The sequence below is a fragment of the Mustela lutreola genome, chromosome 8 (assembly GCF_030435805.1).
Source record: "Mustela lutreola isolate mMusLut2 chromosome 8, mMusLut2.pri, whole genome shotgun sequence".
Taxonomy (NCBI): Eukaryota; Metazoa; Chordata; class Mammalia; order Carnivora; family Mustelidae; genus Mustela; species Mustela lutreola.
This window is the reverse complement of record NC_081297.1, coordinates 122,464,800-122,492,731: the sequence shown is the minus strand read 5'-3', so window position 1 is coordinate 122,492,731 and position 27,932 is coordinate 122,464,800. Positions and strand designations below refer to the sequence as shown.

The 27,932-nt window shown below is 35.4% G+C and overlaps 1 long non-coding RNA gene across 1 annotated transcript; it reads right to left on the bottom strand.

The window, feature by feature from the left end:
- Nucleotides 1–242: 242 nt before the first annotated feature.
- Nucleotides 243–27,694, bottom strand: LOC131837996 (uncharacterized). Its single transcript, XR_009356402.1, has 3 exons — nt 27,600–27,694; nt 12,024–12,071; nt 243–923 (listed from the first exon to the last, which is right to left on the bottom strand). It is a non-coding gene; the product is annotated as an uncharacterized LOC131837996 (long non-coding RNA).
- Between the last annotated feature and the right edge of the window lie 238 nt (nt 27,695–27,932).

Sequence of the window (27,932 nt, the reverse complement as noted above, 5' to 3'; positions counted from 1 at the left end):
ACAAAGTATGATCATGTCATTAAATGCAATAAAGAAGTACCAACTTCACTGCATTAAAATTTGCTTTAAATACCATAATAAAATCATTTTAATATAATTTGTGTTCTTTCTAATCCTCTTTTTTGTGAAATAAAAGAAGAGGATGTTATTAGGTGATTTAATGAAATGAAAATATATCAATATAAAAGAGAGCATAAATGCATCTATAAATTTTACTTTAAAATACAACCCAGGAAGGGACTTTGTAGGAAGTGATACTTGAACTGAGAGCTACAGAATGAGGAGCGGTGACTCATATGAAAAGGAAAGGAGGCGACTCCAGGACAAAGGAACAGCACAAACAAAAGTGTCCAACAGGAAAGAACTTGGTGAATGCTATGAAAGGTAGGAAAGGACAATGAGGGTGGTGAAATCTAGAGTTGTGTGTTTTCTCTAGCCATGCTCAGCTGCATGGGAGCATGAGCAAAATTGGTGGGTGATGAATTCGAACCAGGGTTGTGATTTAATCAAGAATTTGATGCATGAGGAGTGGTGAGGATATACGCTAGGTGTTGGTAACAATGGTCACTCGGGAAAATAAGCAAAATAAGACCTATGAACACGTATAGAGGTAGGGAGATGGACGAGGGTAGTGAGAATGAGGATAGTAGGACTAAGTATAGGTTCTAGTGATGTCTGAGGATTATTGGAGTTGGATATTAGAAGGAACAAGTAAGAAGTCTACTTTAGTAAGAGATGACAATCACTGTTGTCTCAATCAGTTTGCACAACTATAACAAATAACATAAACTGGGTGACTTAAACAATAGAAATTTATTTCTGAAAATTCTGGAGGCTGGAGGTCCAAGATCAGAGTGCCAGCAGCATGGTGTTCTGGTGATAGTCCTCTTCCTGGATTGTAGATGGATGTCTTCTTGCTTTACCTTCACATAACAATGAAAGACATCATGCATGTTTCTTCTTCTAAAGGTACTAATCCCATTTGTGATCTCCCCACCTTCATTACCTAATTATATTGCAAAGGTCCTCACCTCTAAATACCCTCAAACTGGGGATTAGGGCTACAACATATGAATGGGGAGGAGGTGGCAACTGTGGAGATGCAAAAAACAGTATATAATTCTGTCATATAATATATATAATATTATATATATTATATATTATATATATAATAGCTATCATTGCTAGGACACTGAAAAGGAAGCTCAGAGGACTTGGGTTTTTTCCTTTGCATGGAGTAGATGAAATGTTAAACTAAGGAAGAGCGGGTGAGAGAAAGGTTTGTGCTTATTTCTTAAATGTGAATATAAAATCATTCATGTTATCATCATCATCTTATCAATAACAGTCTTTCTGAGTACCTGTTCTAGTAGAAATACCACTAGAGGCACAATAAGAAAAAAATATATGAGATACATAATCCCTTCTTTACTAGGGGTAAGAGTGTGTGGGGGATTTAGTTGAAATTTAGATAGGTATGGTAGAAAAGGGCAACAGATTTCTCCCCAGAACAACCCAAACATTTAAAGAAAATGCAGAAATGCTTCTTAATGTCTCCACTAAAAACTGCTTTGAAATATGAATCCCATTCCCAGCTAAACTATCAAGCAAGTGTGAACAAAATAACAACAGTTTTAGAATTCAAAGACGAAGTAAGTCTCCACTTTCTAAAAGGTATCATTTGAAGGTATACTTTAGCAAAGCCAAATATAATTCAAGTAATCAATTAATTATTGAAAAGTCCTTGAGTGCACTTAAAGAAAGTCTCTGGATTATAGAATTACTGAAGTCTAAGAAATCTGCCCAATATTGTCCTTTTAACAAATATATTATTAAACCATGGGTCAACTTAATGATTTGTTGAAGATAATTATTTCTTACTCTATACACAATTGAGAAACAGAAGAAAAGCAAAGGAAATTAGAAATACCAGTAAAAAGAGATAGTGGTGCTAGAAAGATAATAATCCAAATAAGAAGTAAACAAAATGTGACATTACTTTGAGCAAATTAATTAAATAAGGAAAATATAATGCATTTGGTTTGATAAAGTTTTCCTTTTAAGTGATACAAATGTACTAATGTAGATTTCTTTTCCTCTTCAAATCCATTCCCACTAGTTAGGCAGTTATGCAGGATTTCAATATTTTATATACTTGATATTGAAAAATCCATTTATTTTAGTATTAAATAATCAACTTATCCTTAAGCATAAAAGACTCATCCCCCTAAACTGGAGGTTCTGTCTTACTTACTTCTGTATGAATATCACCAAGAACAATGCCTGCTCTCATACCCAGTAGCAGTCAATAAATATATCTTGTAATAATCATGGGACAGAACATATCTGTCATTCACTTTTTTTTTTAGACTTTATTTATTTATTTGACAAAGATCACAAGTAGGCAGAGGCAGGCAGAGAGAGAGGGGAGGAAGCAGGCTCCCCACTGAGCAGAGAGCCCGATGCAGGGCTCGATCCGGGGACCCTGGGATCATGACCTGAGCTGAAGGCAGAGGCTTTAACCCACTGAGCCACACAGGCACCTCGGTCATTCACTTTGATAGAAGTTCAAGGCAAGGGGTGAAGGGAAATGTGAAGAAATAATCTGTTGCAGGTATTCCTTAATAAAATAATAGCAACCATAACAATTATATCTTAAAGAAAATGAAGGAACAGGACACATTCCCTGTCCTCGTGGACTTCAAAGCCCAATTAAATATAAATATTTGAAAAATAAAATATGGCAGTCACTACAATGTCATTAACAAAATATAATAGCAAAAAAAAAAAAAAAAAGTTAGTTTACTTGAGAGAGGCTGAGGGGTCTGAGAAAGGAAGACCCGTGTGCTAAACTTTAACAATGAGTAAGAATTCTCAAGGGGGCAGGGGATGGAAAGTGGCAATGCAAACAGCATGTCAGGAGGAAAACAGAGGTCTCGGTGTAAAGGAGGGCTGGACACAAGACAGGAGAGGTAAATGAAGACTACGTAAGCAACAAGAAGGAGTTTAAATCTATGCTTTGTCCCTTTACACAGATATAGTTAAGACATAACAAAACAGAACCTGTGAACTTCATCATTTAAAAAAATGTTCTCTTGGAAGAAAGGCAACTTGGCAAATGAAGTGAAAGCTTATTTGGAATAAGAGTAAGAATGTAAGAAAGCTATTTAGACAGAGGATCATAAAAGAGGCATCATCTTCTTCAAAATGGTGACTCTAGATGATTTCTCATAGAGTTGGAGTTTTACTATAAAGAGCAGCTTTTCTCCTTTTAGCAAAACACAAACTAAACACCCACATATGTATGAAAAATACAAATTATTTAAGAAGGTTGTTTATGGCCTCCAGTGGTTCTTGAAACTCAATTTTATTTCATGTGTTTTTCTTAAATTTCTCTATAAATAAGAGGTTGTAGTGCATCCATGCCTGTTAGCTGGCTTTGTATTACAAACCTAGAAGCTATCACTAAAGCAAATGAAAGAAGGAAGAAAGAAAGGGAAGAAATAAACAACAAAAGATACAACAAAAGAAGAAAAAAAAATCAAATTGATGAATGTACTAGGAATTCCTGCACATTGCTGTACTTAAGCATTTATTGGCAGAAAAGCAAATATGCATTTTGCTTGCTTTCATTTTCCCAAAGCACAACTTAATTAATGCTGTCATATAGCTTTTGGTAACAGATTCATACTGTAACAGTCCTCCCACGCCACAAGATCAATGGAACCCTAGAAGCTACAACAGAAAGAAATTAGAACGTGCATCAAATTTGTGAAGCTCATAAAGAAAACACATTTGCCCTTCATGTATTTTTAAAGAGATTCTGGCTTCATTATATCTTGTAAATGGTTTCTCTGTTCAGTACAGCAGATAGAATTGAACTTTGGTAGTATTCCATTTTTCAGAAGAAGAGAATGCCGTTCAGTTTTAATAAAGATATTAGTGGTGATATTATTAGGTTTAGGTGCCCAGTTAGTCTAAAGGGGCTTTGTAGTATCTGAGAAAGAACCAGGCATATCCAATCACTAAATGTCTTATTTCCTTCTTTCCTTATCCCTCAGCATTCAAGAATCAAGTCTTATTTCCGACCCTAAAAGATTAACTTTTTGATCAGTTGTAGCTCATACTTTGTTTTCAGTAACATATTGAATTACATAGTAGAAAAAAATAAAAACAATAATTTAGAACACTATTTAGGAATATATATTCATTTAAATCAGTTTTCCTTTAAATCATATAATTTTTAGATGAAAATACTAGTCTTAGAGTCATAACACGTAAGTAATTAATTTAACCCCAGGACCAAACTCCCAATATTGATAGTACCAAATTGTATTTAGAGGAAATACATTCTCCTAGAAGGAAACATAGGCAGTGATTTCTTTTATATCAGCCATAGAAACATTTTCTAAGTATGTCTCCTCAGGCAAGGGAAACAAAAGCAAAAAATAAACCACTGGGACTACCCCAAAATGAAAAGCTTTTTGTACTGCAAAGGAAACCATCAGCAAAATGACAATGCAACCTATTGAATGGGAGAAGATATTTGCAAACGATATATCCAATTAGGGGTTAACCTTCAAGACATATAAATAATTCACACAACTCAACACCAAGAACCCCCAAATAATCTGGTTTAAAAATTGGCAGAGGACCTGAGTAGACGACTTCCCAGAGATGATATACAAATGGTCAACAAATGAAAAGATGCTCAACATAACTGATCATTGGGGAAGTGCCAATCAAATCAAAACCACAGGGAGATATCACCTTCTACCTGTCAGAATGGCTAGACTAGAAAGACAAGAAATAATGGGTGTTAGCGAGGTAGTGGAGAAAAAGCAACCTTCTTGCGCTGCTAATGGGCATGAAAATTGGTGGAAAACAATATGGAAATTCCTAAAAAAATTACAAGTAAAATGACCGTATGACCCAATAATTCTACTACTGGTTATTTACCCAAAGAAAATGTGAGGGCTAAATTGAAAAGATATAGGCACCCCTATGTTTATTGCAACATTATTTATAATGGTCAAGATATGAAAGCCACCCAAGTGACCATCAATAAATGGATAAAGAAAATATGGTATATATACACAATGGGATATACTCAGCCATAAAAAAGAATGAGATCTTGCCATTTGCGACAACATGGATGGACTTAGAGGGCATTATGCTAAAGGAAATAAGTCAGAAAGACAAATACCCCATGATTTTGCTCATGTGGAATTTAAGGAACAACACAAGGAAAAAGAGAGATAAGTGAAAAAGCTGACTGTTAAATACAGAGGACAAACTGGTGGTTGCCAGAGGGAAGGTGAATGGGGGGATGGATGAAATAGATACAGGGGATTAAGAGGTTAAATTTTTTTTTTTTTTTTTTTTTTTTGACAGACATCACAAGTAGGCAGAGAGGCAGGCAGAGAGAGAGAGAGGAGGAAGCAGGCTCCCTGCTGAGCAGAGAGCCCGATGCGGGACTCGATCTCAGGACCCTGAGATCATGACCTGAGCTGAAGGCAGCGGCTTAACCCACTGAGCCACCCAGGTGCCCGAGGTTAAAAATTTTTTGTTACAAAATAAATCTTAGAGATGAAAAGTACAGCATAGGGAATATAGTCAATAACATGTTAATAACTTTGGTGACAGATGGTGACTGCACTTGTGTTGAGCACTAAATACAGTTTAAAATTCTTGAATTGTTATAGTTTCACCTGAAACTACTAAGAATTGTATGTTCATTATGCTTAAATTAAAAAAATACTGTTTCATACAAATTAAAAAAAAATGAATCTCTCTTATTCCATATGTAGTTACTTATTGTACAACATATTCCTTCTGATTTTCTACATTAGGTATTTATTATTTGCTTTTCCAACACTAAGTCATTTCAAAATGAAATAATTAGTTGAAAACTGAATAATTAATTGTAAAAATCTATTTGTTCAATGTTGACTTTAATATGTTATAATATTGACGCAAGCACTATGTAAAAAACAAATTTAACTTATGGTTTATATTTTTGGAATCTTTGAGCACTTGGGTAGCTCAGTCTGTTGCTTGATACACACTCGGTTTTGGCTCAGGTCATGATTTCATGGGTCACAGGAATGGAGCCCAGGCTCTGCACTCACAAGCAGCCTGCTTGTGACTCTGTCTCTCCCTTTTCCCCTGCTTCTCTCCCCATGCACACAGTCGCACTCTCTAAGATAAACCTTTAAAAAAATGTTGGGCCCAATATTCTCAGATTTATTGAAAAAGTTTTTGATTTAAAAAAATGTTTGAGAAAGTATATAACGTTTTTATAGAGTATATAATTTTTTAAATAATTATTGATAGTCCAGCAACTGTTCTGAAAAGTATGATATGCTTTTATATCCATTGTTGTAAGATTTCTTAGGTGGGTCAGATTACATAGCATACATAAATGTTCCTCCAAACATAGTTCAATATTTTGGAGTCACAGGAACAATTGCATTATATGCTTTTTTTTTTTTTTTTTTTACTGTTGTGATCACACCCAGATTTGTAAACCCTGGTTTCCTTATTCAATGACTAATTTTAGCAAGCTATAGGATTTTCAATAATAGATTTTATGGCTTTGTATCTACATATTCTGTGCAGACTATTAAACTAGTTTTAATTCATGCTGGCAGTATAATTTAGAAAGGAAAAGAGGTTCATTAACTTTTTTACTACCAATTTAAGATTTAGTTTCTTTATTTCCCCTCTATTCTAAGTAATGATGCACAACTTCAAGATAGCTAAAGTGATTTTGGTTACTTTGAAACAACATTTTAAGAATTTAATATCATCAATGCATTTGTAATATTTCTAGGATCTCTGTAACATAGATGAAAATATTGACTTTTTTCCTGTAGGAAGTTATAGAAGAATCACTATTAAAAATGATCATAAAATTATGTGATCTTGATTAATACTAGTTACAATTAACTTAATATATGAAAATATTTTGTCAGAGCAATGGAATTCAACTTTTTATAGTTGAGTGTGAATAGGAAAAATGATATCAATAATATAATGAAAAATTATATTGGGTTAAGGCATTGTACAATTGCCTTATTGTATTACTTCATTATTGCATGCAATGAAAAACTGATACTCAAATATCCCAATGGCTAAATTCCTCTGTTTTCTGAAATTGTGTGAATACAATAGACAAAATCCTGATTCTTCTGAGCACAGTAAAGCACATGAAGAAAAAACTTTTTCAGCTAAGTCTTTTTTCCACAATCATAATACATATATATATATATATGCACATACACATACGTACATACACACACTTACACACACATACACACACGGCATATACATATATGTATACATAGAAAGCACGGCTCTTAATGATTTGGAATTATTTAATAGATCTATTTAGAAATATAATATATATACTATAATAATATCAAAATTTAATAAAAAATTTAATGACTATAAGTGCCCATTTTAGATTTTCCTATGTTGTTCCCCAAATCTGTTCATATGATATGTTAACATTTCACTTAAAGACTATCAGGGATAGTCTAAAGGGACTAGTTGCATAGCTGTGAAGTAGAGATTGAATTACTTTGGGCAGGATTAGCTACCCAAAATCTTAGCAATAGATTGAAATTTTATCTGGCAAACTCTTTATCTCTTTAATGAATGTAATTTAGGTGGAGTGCAATTATAGTATTGCTAGCATAGTCCCTTTTCACTGCATATGAAGCCTCTACTATCATTTTCTGTCAATTTAATTTGTGTTTTGCTAAAAGTGCTTCCAAGCACATGCTTGTGAGTGTATGTGTCACCTGCACATGTCAAGGATTTAGATTAGGGATTAACTATTCCCAAGTATTTCATATATACCAAAGAATGTTGCTATAACCTGGACTTTTGCTGCTGTATAGTTAACACAGAAGTTGCATAATAAAATAGAGGGTAGTTTGTAATAACACATAAATGACATTTAATGGATATCTGAATCTCAGTTTGTGCCCAGTTTCAACGGGAAATTCAGAGAGAAGTCTTTCTTGGGAAACCTTGGAATAAATAAAGAAGAAAAGGTTGGAGATGGTACAGACCTAAATTGAGGTGTATTGAACCTGATGATCTATGTTTATTTTACTAATGGAGTCAGCAAGTCCTAATGGCATTTCTTATGTAAACACGTACCGTATTCCAGGCACTTGAATCAACTCCTCACATGCATTACCTCTTTTAATCCTTAAGGCAAACTCACAAGGTAATTTTTATGATTATACCCATTTTATTGAGAATATTGAGACAGAGCAGGTAAGTACCAGCCATTTATAATGCCTGGAAGTGCCATTTGCATTCTTAAGAATAAATATTCCATAGACTGTGAATTTTACCTGTTGGTATTTCACAAAGTGCACTCTACCAAGGTGACAGATGGTAAAATAAAGGAAATGGAGCTGAATCTGTGTAAATGACAGGTTGAGCCTGTGTTCCTAAATATTTCACCCACCCATCCTAGGAAAGAGTGCTATTCTAGGAACACAATTTTACTTTTTTTACTTTTTTCTTTTTTATTAACATGGAATATCTTATTTGTTTCACTTAATTGTTTTTGCCTGGTGGTGGGTATTAAGGAGGGCACATATTGCATGGAACACTGGGTGTGGTGTATAAACAATGAATTTTGGAAGCCTCAAAAAAAAAATCTAAAAAAAAATTTATTGATCATATGCAACCCATCAATGTCAGTATAAATTTGCCAGTGTTAGTAAAAATTACTACAGTTGTTTCTTTCCTAGTACAACCACTGCGATATTGCTAAAGGATCTCAGGGTCTGTCCCTTTGAGCACTAGGCCACTCGATTTATTCTGGTAAATTATAGCTCTTCTTCCATACTATTTTGGGCATTGATTTCATGAAAAAAATTAAATATTGCAAAAATACTGATTATGTTTCCCAGATTTTAGAAAGTTTCTTATAAAACACTGTAGAGATCCATAATTTATAGCTCAATGTATGTGATTCTCATAACCAGTCTTATAATTTGTGCAGCAGACCCTGACCAGGAACAGTGATATCTTTTAAAAATACTATTTCTTGAGGTACCTAGGTGGCTCAGTTGGTTATGTGTCCAACTCTTGATTTCTGCTCAGTTCATGATCTCAGCATCGTAAGACTGAGCCCTGCTTTGGGCTCATTTCTCTTTACCCCTCATTCCCGTTTGCCCCTTCAGCACCTAACCCCACCCCACTCCTCATACATGCACACTCTCTCTCTCAAATAAATCTTTAAAAAAAAATCTGTTTCTTATGTAAAAGAAACTTAAGTGTAATTATTTTTACTTAGGCCTTCTTAAGTAACTCTACCTGCTAAGTTTTTGGGAGTTGATATGCTAGATGATGTCATAAGGACAAAATGAACAGAACTCTTAATGAAAAAAGGTTCTAAATAGTGTTCTAGAAATCTAAATCTGTTCTTGGATACCTCTGTTAACCATTTTTTTTTTCTGTGCTTGTTAATGTATTTAAAAAAATTTTTTTTGAGAGAGAGACCATTGACTAGGGGATAATTCCACCTCACTTTTCCATAAATTCTCACTAGACACTTCAAATTCCACAATAAAATCTTTCATTAAGACATAAATATACACTTACTTGAAAAACAAAGAATTGTTAAGATCTACATACTTTCCAGAAAACATGTCACTATTTTGTTTAAACTCAACTTCCATCAATCACTGGAGGAAAAAAAAAAATTATAGGAGGATAACTTAAAGACAAGTTCTTTTCAAAAGCTGTGAAACATCATAATGTTGTTGTAATATTCTTGTTGGAAAGAACCTCATTTGAAAAATACATTAGTAGCTTACAATATCATTAAAGTTCACTCTGATGTTCATAAGATTTTAATGAATAAACATTAGCATGAGTTGGTTGATTCAGATGTGCCACTCAGTTGACCTAGAAGAACATGACTTATTTATAAGACTGAAAAAATCCCCGTCATTTTACAGTATAATTTATCCACCAGTGAAATTTGAAAAGAGAACAATATTAGTTATTGATAGAGACTTGAATTTAAAAAGAAAAGATCATTAATATTAGAAGACCTATAAAGAGGCCAAATAAAAATTTAGGAAAGCCATTTTATTACTTGAAGCTGACATAAATAATGTAGCTCATTAATTTAGCTACTCTTGACAGTCACTACAAATATCCATTCATATCAACAGCAACACAAGTGTATATGAGACAGATACTTCCAATTGCTCAGTATTTACTGGATACTGGATATTCAGTAATGGATTGAATATTGCTTGATATGTCAATGTCTTGCTTAAAAAATAAAATATTTCCTGACCCCTTTGAAATAAGGGTGGTCATATGTTATATTTCTGGATTAATAAGGCATAAGGTGACTTCTTTTTAAAAAAATTTTAAAGATTTTATTTATTTATTTGACAGGCAGAGATCACACGTAGGCAGGGAAGCAGGCAGAGAGAGGAGGAAGCAGGTTCCCTGCTGAGCAGAGAGCAGGAGGTGGAGCTGGATCCCAGGATTCTGGATCATGACCTGAGTCGAAGGCAGAGGCTTAACCCACTGAGCCACCCAGGCACCCAGGCATGAGGTGATTTATTCGAAGAAAGCACCCCTTCTTCCTGCCTCCTGTATGCCTATGGTTAAGTGGCATGGTTAAAGTTGGAAAACTGTTTTGTGCTCCAAAGGATGACAGTTAGAAGATACAGGAAGCAGAGATGCTCAAAACAGTCCTAACTGACATAGTACCCAGAGGAAAATCAGAAAACAGTAGAGACCTGAGCACATTATATCAACCTGGGGCGTGGTATCAGTGGATTCTGTCTTTGCTGGACTGTGTGATACTGTGGAAATGCTGATTCAGCGTCTTCAGTTCTTCCAGATACAAGTAGTACAACACTTGACAAGATACTGAACTTCTCCAGGACTTTTACTATGTCTAAAATCAACAAAGTAACCTCGATGATTTGTTTTCAACTGAGGAGATGGAAGGTCAAAATTTCAAGGTTGTACTTTTATATTGCATATGTATTACTATGTTTTTATAGCTGCAAAGTTCAATTATGTACACTAAAGCCTGACAGCCTCCATACTAGTTTGAATAGGAAAACATACTTAGTTGCATTGTGATCAGCAATAAAAAGCCACAAATATACCATGGAAAAATTATCAAATTCTTTAAGGGGACATCACATTTGTAAATGTATCAAAAAGAAAATGTGGCTTTTAATAGTACATTGAAACATCATTCTAATTGATTTTTAAGAGGATTTTAAAGTTCTGTCATTTTGTGATTAATAATCAATATCACACTGCAGTTGGTAATGGAGCTGGAAAATCTTTGATTTCAAGCCCAAAGTTATTCATTTGTCTAGTGTATTTATGGATTTATTTATAGTAAACATAACAAATATAGGCCTTTATTTATAATTGGGTTCAGAAAATAATGTGAATATGTATGTGCAAATTTGGAAATCATTCCTTGCAAATTTAAATAAAGATTTTCTCTGATTCTCATTGCCCCTTAAATTTTACAGACCTGGAATGGTATATTTTTGTTTAAGAACTCAGAAGTAGATAGACTAATATAAAAGTTGGGACCCTGAATTCTTTATTGCTATGACCTTGCATTTCTACATGAAAGTGCTTCTTTATGTGTTTTTCAATATAATCACAAAATTTTATAGCCCAATCTAATAACTGTCACAGAAGTCTTAGAGGAAATATGGGTATATATAACCAGCAATCTGGAATAGCTGCTTTGATTTCAGATGAGCTTCAAAACCCTTTAGTTCACATGTAGATATTCTGTAGTGCATGATGGGACTTCTCTCAACTTCACAGTCAGTATCTATGAACACATGCAAAAAGACTAAAATGCCAAAACCAGAAAATAACAGAGTAAGCTGAATGTAAGCAAAAACTATTTGGTAAAGTTGAGAGGTACATTCCTACTTAATGCATTGTCCATGGTCAAGTGTTGAAATACTCAACCTCAGAATACTCACCATGCTTCCATCCTCTGAATTAGAACAGTGCAGGGAACCATCTTTCTCCTTACCGCCCAAGAAAGAAAGAAAGAAAAAAAGAAAGAAAGAAAGAAAGAAGGAAAGAAAGAAAGATGGAAAGAAAATGGAAAGCATCCTAACTTCAGCACTATCTTGTTGCCCTCCTCTCTAACTCCACGACATACAAAATTGTCACTCATATTCCTAAATGCTCAGGGATTATTTTTGGAGACAGGCTTTGTCCTTCTTCTCCACTCCCATTAGCTTTTTTCTGCCTCCTTTCATTCAATGATACGACACCCAGTAGGTGACGTGGCAGGAAGTAGGATATGATATGTAGAAACACATTGTAATGTGTGATGCTAAATTGCTAAAGAAAAAAAAAAAAACTTTATTGTTAGGAAAGATAGGCAGAGCACCAGAAGTGCTATGTGCTTTCCAAGATGCCCTTCAATAGATGGATGGATAAAGAAGATGTGGTCCATATATACAATGGAATATTATGCCTCCGTTAGAAAGGATGAATACCCAACTTTTGCATCAACATGGATGGGACTGGAGGAGATTATGCCAAGTGAAATAAGTCAAGCAGAGAGAGTCAAATATCATATGGTTTCACTTACTTGTGGAGCATAAGGAATAACATGGAGGACATTAGGAGAAAGAAAGAAAAAGTGAACTGAGGGAAATCGGAGGGGAGATGAAACGTAGGAGACTGGACCCTGAGAAACAAACTGAGGGTTTTGGAGGGGAGGTGGGTGAGGGTTGGGTGAGCCGAGTGGTGGGTATTAAGGAGAGAACATATTGCATGGAGCACTGGGTGTGGTGCCTAAACAATGAATCTTGGAACACTGAAGAAATAAAATTAAATTAAAGAAAAAAAAAAAAAAAGAAAGAAGGAGGAGCTGTGCTTTGGGGTAGAGTGTTTCCTATCTTTATTCTTGTAGTGTAAGCCTTGTGTAAGTTGGTTTTTCTTTTTTGTAATCTAAGTGTCTGACTTAATCTTTATTGCTGAGGCATCACTGGCATTGCCAGTCATACAACTACATCGAAAAAGGACCACCAGCACTTGCCTCCCAGGCCCCTTTGTTTTAGAGATCTTGGTTGATTTTGATAACTGACCATTTGGCCTTTCCTTTCCTTTTTTTTTTTTTTTCCTTCCTCTTCTGTGTTTTAAATTCCCTCTCTTATGTTTAAAAATAAAGATTGATCCTGCAAAACCCTAGGCCCTCACCCTTGACACCAATAAAAGCAAAACCACAGTCTTATGCACTGGTCTCTATTTGAGACCTCAGTATGTGGCCCCAGGTGTGTTGTGTAATCTCCAGGACTTGTAAGTAATAAACCATGTCTCTTTTAAAGTTTCTGGCAGTAACTGTTAAGGGCATCTTGCAACCATCATAAGAAACACAAAAGCCAGTCCAGCCACAAAACTGGTTATTGAGAGGCTGGGACTATCACAAAACAATTCTATTGTAAAGGTCACAGAGTTTCCCAGGTCAGAGAACCTGCATGATACTGAACCTCCATTCAGCAGCCCCACTTCAATAAACCACTATTGGATACAACAAAATGAATTAGGATTCTTGTGCATCAACCTGGCTTCTTGGTCTAGATCTGAGTAGGGACATGTATAATAACCTAGAGCAAAACAAATACACAGTGAAGGGGATGTGAGTCTCAGATCGATCAAGTTTTCTCAAAAAACTAAAAATAGAAATACCATACGATCCAGTAATTTCTACTACTGGGTATTGAAAATGAAAACACAAATCCAAAAAGATAGATGCATCTCTACGTTTATTGAAGCCTTATTTATAATAGCCAAGAAATGGAAACAACTGGAGATTGATAGATGGATGGATAAAGAAGATATGCATATTATAATATGCATAATGGAATATTATTCATCCATAAAAAGAATAAGATCTTATTTGTGACAACATGGATAGGCCTAGAGGGTATCAGGGAGAGAAAGAAAAATACCGTATGATTTCATTTATATGTGGAAACTGAAGAAAAAAAAAAAGGAAAAAACAAAAACAGACTCTTAAATATGAAGAACAAACTGGTGGTTGCCAGAGGGGAGGCAGGTGGGAAGGTGGGTGAAATAGACAAACTTCTAGTTACATAATAAGTAAGTCATGTAGATGAGAAGTGTAGCACAGGGCATATAGTGTATAATATTGTAATAATGTTGTATGGTGATAGATGGCAACTCTATGTATTGTGGTGACTACTGAATAGAATTGTCCAGTCAATATGTTGCATACCTGAAACTAAATAAGACAATGTATACTAACTGTATTTCAATATTGCTTTTTAAGAAGAAGAAGAAGGGAGGAAGGGAGAAAAGAAAATCTCCATTCCACCGAATTCTAGGCTCAGATTCATCACCCTTCATTCAAGGGTAGCTGAATTGTCAACAGACAAAGTAAACAAGTGAAATGAAATGAGGTCTTGGAAAAGGCAAGAACTATCATGACAAATGAGAGTAAGAACTGAAGTTTGAAAATTATTTTCTGAAAGAAATAGGACATTCAAAATATCGGTTTAGAACATCAGGTGCATGTTCTTGGCAAGATATGGAAAAGATTGGCATCTATAGAAAGGAAACATGAACAACAGCAGAGACAAGGCTGAAGGTTGGTCACTCAACAGTGAGAACAGAGGGCAAAAAGACATAAAAGACAAGATTAAACAGCCGCAGAGCTGAGATGACGTGCTCGGTTTAGAATACCGGTTTAGCAATCTTTCCAAACATGCAATCCTTTCTTACTTGTTTACTACAAGCCTGTTCAGCAAGATCTTTTGCACATGGAATCTATTTCAATTTGGCTGACTTTTTGAAAGCTAAAAAGTATAAATGAAGAAGAAGGAGAGTAGCATTTAATAGGCAGTGGAGGAAGAAAAAAAAGACTTAACTCTGCCCACCTCTGTTATTTTTTTATTCACTGACAGTTTCCCATTCAGGCAGCTCCGACGTTGTTGTCATACTCAGAAAATTTCAAATGTTATGTCTAATTTGTTTTAGCCCTTGGATCATAAGAACTATTGGTTGAAAAAGTGTGCTTGGCAGTGTACTTACTTCTGATTAATAAAGTCCTTAATATATGCACCATGATTTCTGTCATCCAATTTGAAAGAATTACTTCTAAAGATATATTTCCATACACTCTATTATGACACCAGTGAATGATCTGAAATATAATAAAAACTACAAATGGCCTACCATGGTTTCTTGTGTGTAGTTAATGTTTAATAATCATGTATTTGATTTTCATTTTTATTTTATTTTATTTAGATGAAATGTCTTGTGACATACCCAAGTCACCATTTAAAAAGTGACATCTTGGGGTGCCTGGGTGGCTCAGTGGGTTAAAGCCTCTGCCTTCAGCTCAGGTCATGATCCCAAGGTCCTGGGATCAAGCCCCACATCGAGCTCCACATCGGGCTCTCTGCTCGGCAGGGAGCCTGCTTCTCCCTCTCTCTCTCTCTGCCTGCCTCTCTGCCTATTTATGATCTCTGTCAAATAAATAAATAAAATCTTAAAAAAAAAACCTGGCATCTTTTGGGGGAAACCTAAGGGAAACTAAGAAGAACCTTTAAGAGAGCTCTCTCTATAACCTAAAAGGATGCCTTCAACTCATTCACAGTTTTCCAGATTCAGTGATAAAATGGACCATATATTTTCTGTCTTAAATGTGGGAATAGTAACATATTGTAATTACTGCTAATTTATTTTTTTCATCTCTTTCACCTAATGAAAATCATGGAGTTCTCACATAGGTGATTTGCCATACAGTTTGTCTCTGTGAAAACAATAGATATTAGAATCTTAGAGAGAAAAAAAAAAAAAAAGCAGTTTATCTCTGGTAAGAATGAGAAGAAATTGTCCTTTGTTTCATGATTTTTTTCATAAAAATTTCTGCTCTATACTTGCTCATTCTAATAAAAGAAAATCAACATGCATTGAAATGTATTAAAAGCAATAGTAAAATTGATATTTTTGTTTGTTTCTATTCTCTTATTCCTTAGTTTGCTTTTCTTTTTCTTTTTTTTCTATTTACAAAGAGGATTTTTGCTAAGTAAATAGAAAAGAACAAGTGTTTAATAATTATAGCCAATATTTTCATTGTATTGTGTTTTTTTAAGCTTATAATAATACTTTGCTTTAATAATCCTGGACAACCAAACACTTGAAAATACAACATCTTTTCTCTTAAGAGTGAAGATGATACAAAAATTTCTTTCATGATGAATTAATTTTTAAAAATTAATTTTAAAAAATCTGTAAAAAATTCATTTTAGATGGTATAGTATGATCCCATTTTATAAAATAAAAACTGCTCCCCACATAAACAAGCAAGCATATGCATTCATTTGTATACAAAGACATTTAATTATGCATTTATGATCTATATAACACAGGAAAAATTCCATGAATCACTTTTTACCCTTATCTTAAAAGCCAACATATTCACCTAGTTTTCCTCTTACCTGGTTCCTCATTTTTGTTTTTGTTTGCTTCTTTCTCTACTCCTTCCAGTCCTCTAATCTTCAAGTTCAGTCAAAGATTCATTCTTAAATTTATACTCATTTAATCTAAGATCACTTCCTTGGTGATTTCATCCATTCTTTGTCCTTAAATATACCTATAAGCTGATGACCCTTAGACTTGTATCTGTATTCTGGATCTCTTTCCTGACTCCAAATTCATATCCAACTGCTTACCTACATCTCCACTTAAATGATATATAATCACCTTTAAGTTGACATGTCTAAAATTGGACTTCTTGTTCTTACATCATCCCAAACTTGTTCCTACAATCCCCCATCTCACTTTATGACAACTTTGTCTTTCCTCTTCCTTAAGGTTAACAATTCGGAGGCATTTTTGAATCTAGTCTTTGTTCCATACCCCACATCTAACCCATCGTCAAATCCTGCTGACCTTACCTTCAAATCATACTGAAAATCCAATCACAGTAGTCCCTTGCATTTTCTGTAATTTCCCTCTTCCACAGTTTCCCTGACCAGCAGTCAGTCATAGTTTGGAAGCAGATGGTCCTCCTGATGAATCATCAGAAGGTCAAGAGTGGCCTAAAGCTATGTCACAGTGCCTGCATCATTTACCCCAGTTCATCTCATCATGGAGGCATTTTATCATCTTACATCATCCCAAGAAGGCTGAGTACAGTGCAATAAGATTCTCAGAGAGAGAGAGAGAGAGAGAAAGACCACATTCATAAAATTTTTATTATACTATATTATTGTTAATTATCTTATTTCATTATCAGTTATTGTTGTTCATCTTCTACTGTGCCCAATTTAGAGATTAAACTTCATCATAGCTGTTATATATAGGATTCAGTACTGTCTGGGGTTTCAGGCATCCTTGAGGGTCTTGGAACACATCCCTCCATAGATACAGGGGGAGGGGACTACTGTCTTAGGATTTCTAGGACTACACTAGCACAAACCTATTTCTGAATTATGGCAAGTCTTCCTGAGTCCTGCTTTACCCCTTCAGTCTGTTTTCAACACAACCAGCATGACCCTTTAAAGCCAGACGGAGATTGTTTCAGTCTTTACAAAACAACAACAACAACAAAAAACCTCCAATGTTTTTTTCATCTGCCTCAGAGCAAAAATCAAAGTACTTACTAAGACATACATCCTGGCCCATACCACCTGGTAATAACATCATTTTCTTTTTATCTTTCTTTCTATTTCATTCACAGGAATCTTCTGTCTTCAAACCTTCTAGGCATACTCTCAATTCAGAGCCTTTGCTCTTATTCCTTCTGCCTGGAAGGTTCTTTTCCAGAGGTCTGCATGGTTTGACTTACCAATTCCTCTGTAAAGATTTTGCAGCCATCCAACTAAAAATTTCTGTAGGGACTCCTCCAACACTTCCTAACCCCACCCTACTGTCCATTTTCTCCTTACCATGTGTCATTGTATCTTTTTCCACTTAATTTTTTATGTATGCTTTCCAGTCAAAATGTAAGCTTCATGAAAGAAGATAGATTTGTTGCTTTTCTCTTATGGATTCTGGGTGTCTACAACAGTTCCTGGCACATGGTAGGTGTTCAATGAATAATAATTATTCTCTCCAGGCAATAGATTGGAAAAAGTGAAAGGAAAGACTTTTAGTTCTTTTTTTCATCATTTTAAAAAAACATGATCATGGGTAAATTTTACTTTCCTTTCCACATAGACTTCAAGAATAGTATGATGCAAAACTTCTTTGTGATAAAATTGGAAGTTCTAACAACATTTTTCTCACTGGTTGATAATTTCAAAATTTAGGGTTTAAATAATTATTATACTTGTCAGGTCATATTCTCATTGATCCTAAAATAGGAAGCATTGCTAATTGCTTTCATAGCTAAAACCAGTGCTTATTGTTATACCTCAAGACATCTTGGCAACTTGGCAATTGTGATGATTTATTTATATCAGGCTAAGGAAGTTTCAGGCTGGCTTTCACATCAGGCCACTCCATAAGTGGAGATTCCATTTAAGGAGCAAAGCAGTTAAAGGCTGTATAGGAAGAAGTTCCAAAAAGAGCCATGGATGGAAGAGCCAGGGGTACAATATTCAGAATTGTAGTGAAGTAAGATAAATATTAGATGGAGGAGAATGATGACTATGGATAACAGGGTTTTGCTTAAATTGGGATTTCAGTGAAGGGCTTCTAGATGTTACAGGGATCTTAAAAAGCTATTTGGATTCTCAACTACAACTAGAACATGGTAGAAGCTGGCAACTTACAAAAATCAAAATGTAAAACAGTGACCAAGTTGGAAACCTAAATCTGAGTGACACTCCTAAGAGTGGGGAGAGAGAAGACTCGGGCTATGAAATAAGGCATTAAGGCTATAGTCAGCAAAGGCGGATAAGCTTTTGCTCATGTAGAAACCTAGTAGTCAGCACCGGGATAAACATCTATACTCTATGACCAGAAATTCAATGTAGTAATGCAGCAATCGCTTATGGGGCGCAGAACCAGCCTAGATTCTGGGGCAGGGATTGCCTTGGTTCATTTGTCCTACCTCATGTCTACGTTGCCCTGTGCCTTTGCAGGTGGAGAAGACATGGGATCAAAGAGAGCTAGTAGTGGTTTTGCTTTTTTTTTTTTTTTTTTTTAAGATTTTTTCCATTGTCACAAATTATTTTCATTCATTCATTCATTCATTCAATCAACAGTTATTCGATCATTGTGTCAGGCACTGACAATAGAACAACAAGTAAGACAGATTCAGTCCTTGACCTCATGGAATTTTGCTTTAGTTATAACTTTTTCTTTAATGTATTGTCCTATATGGGAGAAACATTTAAATACTCCTTTTAGTTTTATGTCTTGCTTTATCTTGTAACACTTTTACATTTCAGTCTGAAATGCAATGGCCTTTAGAGAAATATCACAGAGGACTAAAGAACTGCCAAATGGTCAATGGGCTCTTTTCTTTGGTTAATAATAGTCTGGACTGATTCCCAGCCCCAAACTGTCATAGATGCTCATACTTGGAAGGGATGCTAGATGTTTTCTAGACCAATCTCCTCTTTTTTTTTTTTTTTAAGATTTTATTTATTTATTTGACACAGAGGGAGAGATCACAAGTAGGCAGAGCAGCAGGTAGAGAGAGAGGGGGGAAGCAGGCTCCCTGCTGAGCAGAGACCCAGATGCGGGGCTCGATCCCAGGACCCTGAGATCATGACCTGAGCTGAAGGCAGAGGCTTAACCTACGGAGCGACCCAGGAACCTGACCAATCTCCTTTTTATATAAATCTGCAGCCCAGGGAAGACATAATGCATGCCAAAATATGTGTAAAAAATATCAGCTCAGCCAGTACTAGATTGGAAATCTCCTGATACCACAGATGAGTGGATTTTCTTCCATGATTCTACCCACTAAGTATCAAATGAAAGCCGAATTTTAGCATACATTTTAAGTTTGCCAATCAGTACATACCTTGCCATTCCCTTCATATTAGAGGATTCATGTTGTTTCTCTGGGGGAAAAAATGGCTTTCATTTATCTGTCTGTATTTTTCTTCTTTGTAACACATAAAAGGGATTGCTGGAAAAAAATGAAACCTCTGAAAACCATTAAAAATAATGAAAAAAGTTATACCCTAAATTTCAACTTGTTAAATCAAAGTTGGTAAGTTAGTCTTTGAATATTTAAAAAAACGTTAACACTTTAAAAAAAGTTTTTTGTTTTTTTTTTTTAAATTTGAAAGGCTTTGGATAAAAAAAAAAAAACAGTAAAAATATCAACTGTGTTCACAGGTGCATCCTCTATCATTTTTTCCTTTTTGTCTTTATGAGTTAGAAACCTTTATATACACAAGTAAGTTTTGAGAAAAATTGGTATTGGGAAAGGGGAAGGGAGAGGCAGCTCCTCTTTGCTTAACTGGTCTTTGGTACAGTCCTCTGTTAGTTGTTGGTCTTCCTACTGATAACTAGCAACTTGCCATGGGGTAGTTCTACACAGCAGCTGAACTGGCTCTTATTAGGGCACATGAGGGTTCTTCTGATGCCACACTCCCCTGAGGTGACCACCAGTGTCTCTCACTCTCTCATCCACCTGCCTTTATCTCCTTTTCCTTCACATTTCCACCCAGGAGAAATCAGTTCAACTGGAAGCTCAAGGGCAGTCGGGAAGGTAAAGGAGGAAGCAAAATTACAACATACACATATTAATACCCTGCGTGTCTTTTGAGATTTATGTTTTATACAGCACCTTTATTGGTTGTTCCTCAAAATATTCCACTGCCAACCATTCTATGGAGGGAGATACTTGGTATGAAAAAACTCTGCCTCTAAACACCTGAGCAGAGCTGTCTTCCAGACTTATTTGGGCCCCACCACAACCTAGTGTCAGCATTGAAGCCTACGGCCTCCAAATCAGCAGAGGCTACTGTGGATTCCATCACAGGGAAGCATCCTTGGTGGCAGTCAATTGTCTAAGTATTTATGTTTAGAACTCTTGAGGCTCCCAAAAGAATTTTCAGCAAACATCTTTTAGGACTTTTCAATGATGTGCTGATCATGGCATAGATGAATCATATTATCACCTAAATGTTTGGGTTTCAAATTGATTATGCCTAGAACATCAAAACCACCTTTCCCCATTCTTTCTGTTTTATTTTTACTCAACTGCCAACCAAATGCAAACTCAGCTAGCCATCTGTATACACTCTATCATGTGCAGACACTCTTTTAGGTGTTGTGGTTATAGAGGTAACACAAGAGTACATGGAGCATACCTATCATAGGAACAAGATGTAGTTACTGTATTAAGGAATCTCAAATCTTCTATCTGTAGGCAATTGTTAGGAGCATCAAGGAGTAAAAGGTAAAGAGACAACTGTCTCTTTTTGCAACTTGTGTTTGTTTATTGTCACTTTCTTTGCAAATGCTATGTTGTGGCTGGTACCTTCTATATGGCAACCATCCAAATTCTGCCTCTCATATAAGGCCCTGGTATGAGACTTTTACACAATCTTCTGAGGTCTTTGACCATCGTACCCCGTAATGTGGGAGATAATTCTAATGCTACTTCTTTTGTTGCCTCAGCTCACAGTGCCAGTGGTGCACCTCATGGCCTCTCCTGGCTGCTGTCTTGAAACACAGCAAAAGTCCACCGAACTTATGGGGTACCCACTCATGGGAAACATCCACATACCTGCCTCAACTATCAGTAGGATTGCAGATGGGCCCAACGCTGTCTCTTTTTCCCTCTTGTGAAGTCTTTGTCATCCTTAGGTAGGCCCACTGACATAACAGCCTGAGTAGATATACAATGGGGAATGGAATATTGATGCTTCTTTCTTGCAGACACCCCTCATTTCAACTCTTTATCGTACTTGAGTTTGGGGGAGGGATCAATATGAGCACCCTCTTTCTCTGTTCCCCAATCATCTGTATAAGTTCTTTATGGGATGAATCTGTGTTATGGTACTGAGGATAGAGCCAGTTTTGTTTCCTCTGAATAAACCTTGAAGAGAATTTGCTGCCTCTAGTTGTTGATTTCTTTATAGTTATAGTCCTTTACCAAGGAAAAAATACACAGGAATATTTGATATCTCCTATTCTCAACTGCAAACAAGTTGCCAACTCTAGCATGGCAATAAATGCCAATCAACATTCTTTATCAACCCAGTAGTAAACAGGCAAATACCAGATAATAATACATATATGAAAATAAAATAAGGTTATATGTCAGGGCATTTAGCCTGAGAGGTTATAAAAGCTTTCATTAGGAAGACATTTAACTGAGACCTCAATGACCAGAGGGGTCAATGTTATAGTGATCTGGGGGGAGGAAGGCACATATAATTATAAGCAGAAGAAATAATCGGTGAGAAAGCAAAACTTCCAAGATTGAGAATGAACCTAGAATATGTGAAGAAGCAAAATAATAAATCAGTGTGAATGTAGCAAAGTTTCAAAGTAGGATGATATGAAATTGGTTGAACAGGTAGACAAAGAGAGGTAAAGGTGGCTTATAAGAGGGTGTAGAGTTTACTTCATTGAATTGTGACATATATTAAAGTAGAAGTAAAAAAAAAATCACTGATGGATTACATGTAGGTATAGACAGCAAGAGAAAAAGGAAAATTAAAAAAAAAATTAGTCCTTGGTTATTGACTTCAACAGCTTTAAGGATGATGATACCACTTACCTAAATGACTAGAGGAGGAATATATTGTTTTTGCTGTTTGTATCTGTTTGCTAGGGCTGCCATGACAAAGTATCACAGACTGAGTGGCTTAAACAAAAGAAATGTATGTCTCACAGTTCTGGAGAATGGTGGTCTGGGACCAAGGTGTTAGCAAAGTTTGTTTATTCTGAGGCTTCTCTCCTTGGCGCATAGATGGTCATCTCCCTGTGTGTCTGTGACCAAGTTTCTTCTTTTCTTATAAAAACATCAGTCATATGGGACCAGGACCCACCCTAATGATGATTTTAATTATCTCTTTAAAGACCATATCTCCAAATGTAATTACATTTTGAAGTACTGGGGGTTAGGACTTCAACATACAAATTTTTAGGGGACATAATTCAGTCCTTAACATAGTTGTTATTAATATGTATGATGTAGTAGGAGGAAATGAAAGAAATCAAGAACTCCATTTTAAAAATTACTTTAAGATGTTTAGGAAAAGATAAGGCAGTCAACATAATGGTTACTCCATACATCATGTACTGTAAGTAGCATTGGCTTTTCTATTTCCCCAAGTGCTACCTCACAATATAACTTCCTCTTCATGGAAAATTCTTCATATGTGGTTTGTGCCCACAGTCAAATATCATCTCCATGTCAATTCCTTCTTATGTTTTTGGTTCATAGTTTTTTTCTCTTCTGAGACCTGTGACACCTGTCTCAATAATGCCTCTCTCCACTTTAATGCCTTCCATCACTTTGGGTGTGACTTCAACACTGATGGAGAAAAGTCTACCAATTTAATAGTCTCCATACTCCTAAACATCTTAGACTATTATGCCCTGAAACTCTACTTCACTTTACCCCTCTCTCTATTTACCACAGCTCTCATCCACTCAGCAGACAGTCATTGACACATACAATGTGCCATCTTCCTGGCAAGTGCTGCAGATCCACAAAGATGAGTAATACCTACTCTCTGCTCTCAAAGGGTTTAGGTCTTGAGAAGGAAGGAAAGAAGTAAAAAAAAAAAAAAAAAAGAAAAAATTGTATTACACAATAAATTTGTTACTTTTTATTTGTTCACTTACTCAACAAAGATTAAATTATAATAGATTAGTACTTTTTTAAAAAAAATTATTTATTTATTTGACATAGAGTGCAAAAGATGAAACAATGCACACAGTAAGAGAAGCAACCTACCCACTAAGCAAGGAGCCTAATGGGGGCTCAATCCCAGGGCCCTTGGATCATGACCCAAGTGGAAGGCAGACACTTAACCAATTGAGCCACCCAGGTGCCCCAACAGCTAATACTCCTGAGTGTTATCATTGCTTTACATGCTTAACAAATATTAACTCATTTTAAGCCTCACAAACATGAGCTAGGACCTTTCATAATTCCTCTGTTACAATTGGAAAAAAGTGAGTATTAAGAAGTCAAATGAGTGTCCAAGGTTACACAGCGTGTAAGTATCAAAGCTGGGACTTGACCCTAAGTAGCCTGGCTTCAGAGTCCATTCAATCAGTCATGCTGCCTTTTCTGTAAATACAATTAAGCTATGACTCTAAATTGACATCCTTAAAATGATTACTGATGTTGCATAGCATAAAGGAACAGCAACCGTGCTACCTAGTCATGCCAGCGTGAGGTCCAAAGCAACACCCTCATTAGCCTGAAAATTTGGCAGTCATTCTTATCCTGCCAATAACAAAACAGAGAGACAAAAAGGATTTCAGGCACCACAAGGGTAAGATTTTGTTTAAGGTGTCAGAATAACATGCAATAAACTTGACTAGAGCTTTAGTGAATCCACCATCTTCTCAAGAAGAGCCCTCTTTTATTATCATCGCCATGCCAGGACTTGCCCCAGAAGTGTTAAAGCACCTGAGTCTGGTGATAAAGGGGACAGGATTACTAGGAAGAAAAAGCCAGAAGAGAAATGGAGTTTGCCATTTCTGGTAACATAACAGGTGCAACTTCAACACAGTTCCCTCTTTTACCTCCCAATTAAAATGGATCCCAATTAAAATGGATTTCTCTTCAAGGAAAATCCCTGCTCTGTCTCTATACTGCTGTTTTCAGCAGCACTACTCGAAGTTAAAACTAAATTTGGAAACTCCTAAGGAAAAAAAAAATTGGACACAGGCCAAGGATAGTCAGAAAGTGAATGAAAATCTTTTTGTAAATTTTGTTGATGATGGAAAATCTGGCACAGGAAATATGTCTGGCAGCAAACCTGTCTTTTGTAACAAGGAATCAAATGTGCATGACAACATTCTTTGCTTTATAACGGATTATTTATGTCTTTACTATTCATGCTTTCAGGAAATACATTTATTAAGAGATAATCAACTTTGTATCTCTACAGTAGGCACTATGGGAATAGGAATGGATTTAGATCTGAGGTATGCATTTGGGGTAGAATAGCTGTGGAGGAGAAGGCATGTGACTCAACGCCTCGAAAGAGGAAGAATATTTAGCTAAGTGACAATGTGATACTTTAAAAGAGGAAACAACATGAACTAAGGCACTGAGAAAAGAATATGTCCGTACTAAGTACCTGGAAGAGTTTGGTTTGATTCATTTAGAGAAAGTTCAGAGGAAGCTTGAGGAGTATTGGGATACTCTGAGGTTTGTAGCATACAGTAGATGGTTAACAACACTGTGTATCACATAACCTTGGATTTGGCTCAGCTTTGCAATGAAAAAGCAAGACTCAAGCTAAGTTAGGTTGCCTCTCACAATCTGTTCCACAATTTTTAAAAAAATTCTTTACCTTTTCTATAAAAAAGATTTTATTTATTTATTTATTTATTTATTTATTTGAGAGAGAGGGAGGGCAAACATATGTGACTGTGGGGAGGGATAGAGGGAAGGGAGAGAGAGAATCTTAAGTGAGCTCCACTTGAACTTGGGGCTCCACCTCACAAGCCTGAGACCATGACATGAGCTGAAATCAAGAGTTGGAAGCCTAACCAACTGAGCCACTCAGAGCACCCTGCTGTTTCCAACCCCCCCCCCTTTCTTTACTTCAAACAATTAAATGAGGTAATTTAACTCATTTAGCAGAATATCTAGCAAAATGTTAGCTTTTATTGTTTTCATCCTCATTATGATTATTTTAAAATTAGTAAGAGCATTTAAAATTAGTAAGAGCATTAATAAGGATTTGAGTAATGTATGAGGCTGGATTTGATACTGTAGACAGTGCTAGATTTTTGAGTATAATAAAGTGATACATTCTGAATAAAGTGATAAGATTTCATCTGATAGCACATTAAAGCTAAATTAGAAAAGGATAATAAGAATATATGACTTCGACTTCTTACCAGGGATAGGCATCTTCATAAAGATAGACTCTCTAATTAAAGATTGAAATAACACTTTTTTTTAAATGAAATACCTTATATAAAAGTATTATGGATGTGAGGTTCAACATGATGACTATAGTTAACACTGCTACATGATAGGAAAGTTGTTAAGAGTTTAGATCCTAAGAGTTCTCATCACCAGGAGATCATTTTTTCCCTTTATTATTTACTTGGTTCTTTTCTTTTTATTGTATTGAAATGAGAAAATGTATTGTGGTAACCATGTCATAATACATGTAAATCAAAGCATGATGCTGTATGCTTCAAGCTCACAAGTGATGTGATATATGTCAATTATTTCTCAATAAAACTGGAAAAAATTCCTAGTTTTTCAATAATCTGGACACTTCAATTGCTCCCCTTTTCCTTTTCTTACTGTTGGGGACCTTCTTATTCATTAAACCATATTCAAAGGCACAATGAAGGGGCTTGGGAAGGAGGTAGAACACAAATTAGATTTTTCTACTTGACTGGAGACGTGTAACACGATTGACCAATTCAGGACTTCTTTATAGTTCTCATTGTATCTTAATACTCCCTTTTCCCCTAAAAGTATTTTATGGATTCCTCCCCCATGCTTTGGAGGAAGGGTCATGGAAGGAAACAACCACACAATGGATAATTGTGCAATTTCAGAGCACAACTCTCTGGTACATATTAAATATTTTCTATTTAATTAGTAGTTTAATAGATCAAATTGCATATTACTCTAATTATGCAAAGCTGTATTGAAAATAAATGATGCATGTATCTCATTCTTTTTATAAGAACACTGCTAATTACTAAATGATGGTTTAATGATTTGCTACTGGGTTAACCACATACATGGCATATTTTAGTATACCAGTTTTATATCAATCCCAAGCAGTAAACAATCAAGCAATCTCAAAATGCATATATTTAATACAGAACCATAATCTACACTAGTTGGAAAATTAGATTGTCTGATTACACTCACTTTTAGTTAAAAAAAAAATTACTACCAGAGTAACGAAATTCTGCTTTAGCCAATTCAAATTTTCTTTGAATTTTTTTCTTATCTTAAATGTTGACTCCTTATTTGCAAAATGTGAAAAACAATCATACCATGAAATTATTTGAGAGTAGGAACTTAATACATGTTTTCTGATACTTGTGAAAAAAAATAATCAAACCTCTAGCCTAATTTAAATGAATCTATTTGTCTTTGCTTTGCTATACTGACATATCAATCTAGCAGGATAGCATTTTTTTCTTAGTAGTTCATTTATTTCTGCAAGATTTATATTCATACCAATGCTGTTGGAGTCAGAGTCATTTTCAGGCTTATTGAAGACTTCCTTCAGGATTCCTTGCAATCTTATTGGTGTCACATTTTCAGTACACACACCAGTTCTATCATTCAAAAATTTTATTGCATTTTAATTTGCACAGATGGAACAAAAAAAGTAAGACAGTGGTTGAAAAATAAAACATTTCTGTTTCTTCAAAGGATTTTAAAAGATTAGAGGAATACAAAGACCAGTAACGATTTTTCTTACCTTTCTCCACTCGGCAGCGTGACATTGGGCATTTATACTCCCAGATGGGATCAGTATAGAATGCGAGCATCTCTTTGAAATCAGATATTTCTGTGGCCTGTAAGATTCTAGGGAGGGTGAAAAAAAAGAGCTGGCTGGGTGAAATGAACATAGTGAAGAATTATGGGAAATGTAGTAAGAAACAGTAACTCAATATCAGTGATAAAAGTAAAGGGGAGAAAACCAATAATGTTTGAAATGTAGAGATCCTGATATTTGAGCTGACTTTGCTGTACCACAGAAATGCTCACCTAGGAGAGTCTAAAACAGGAAACGCAGTAGAAGTTTATAAAG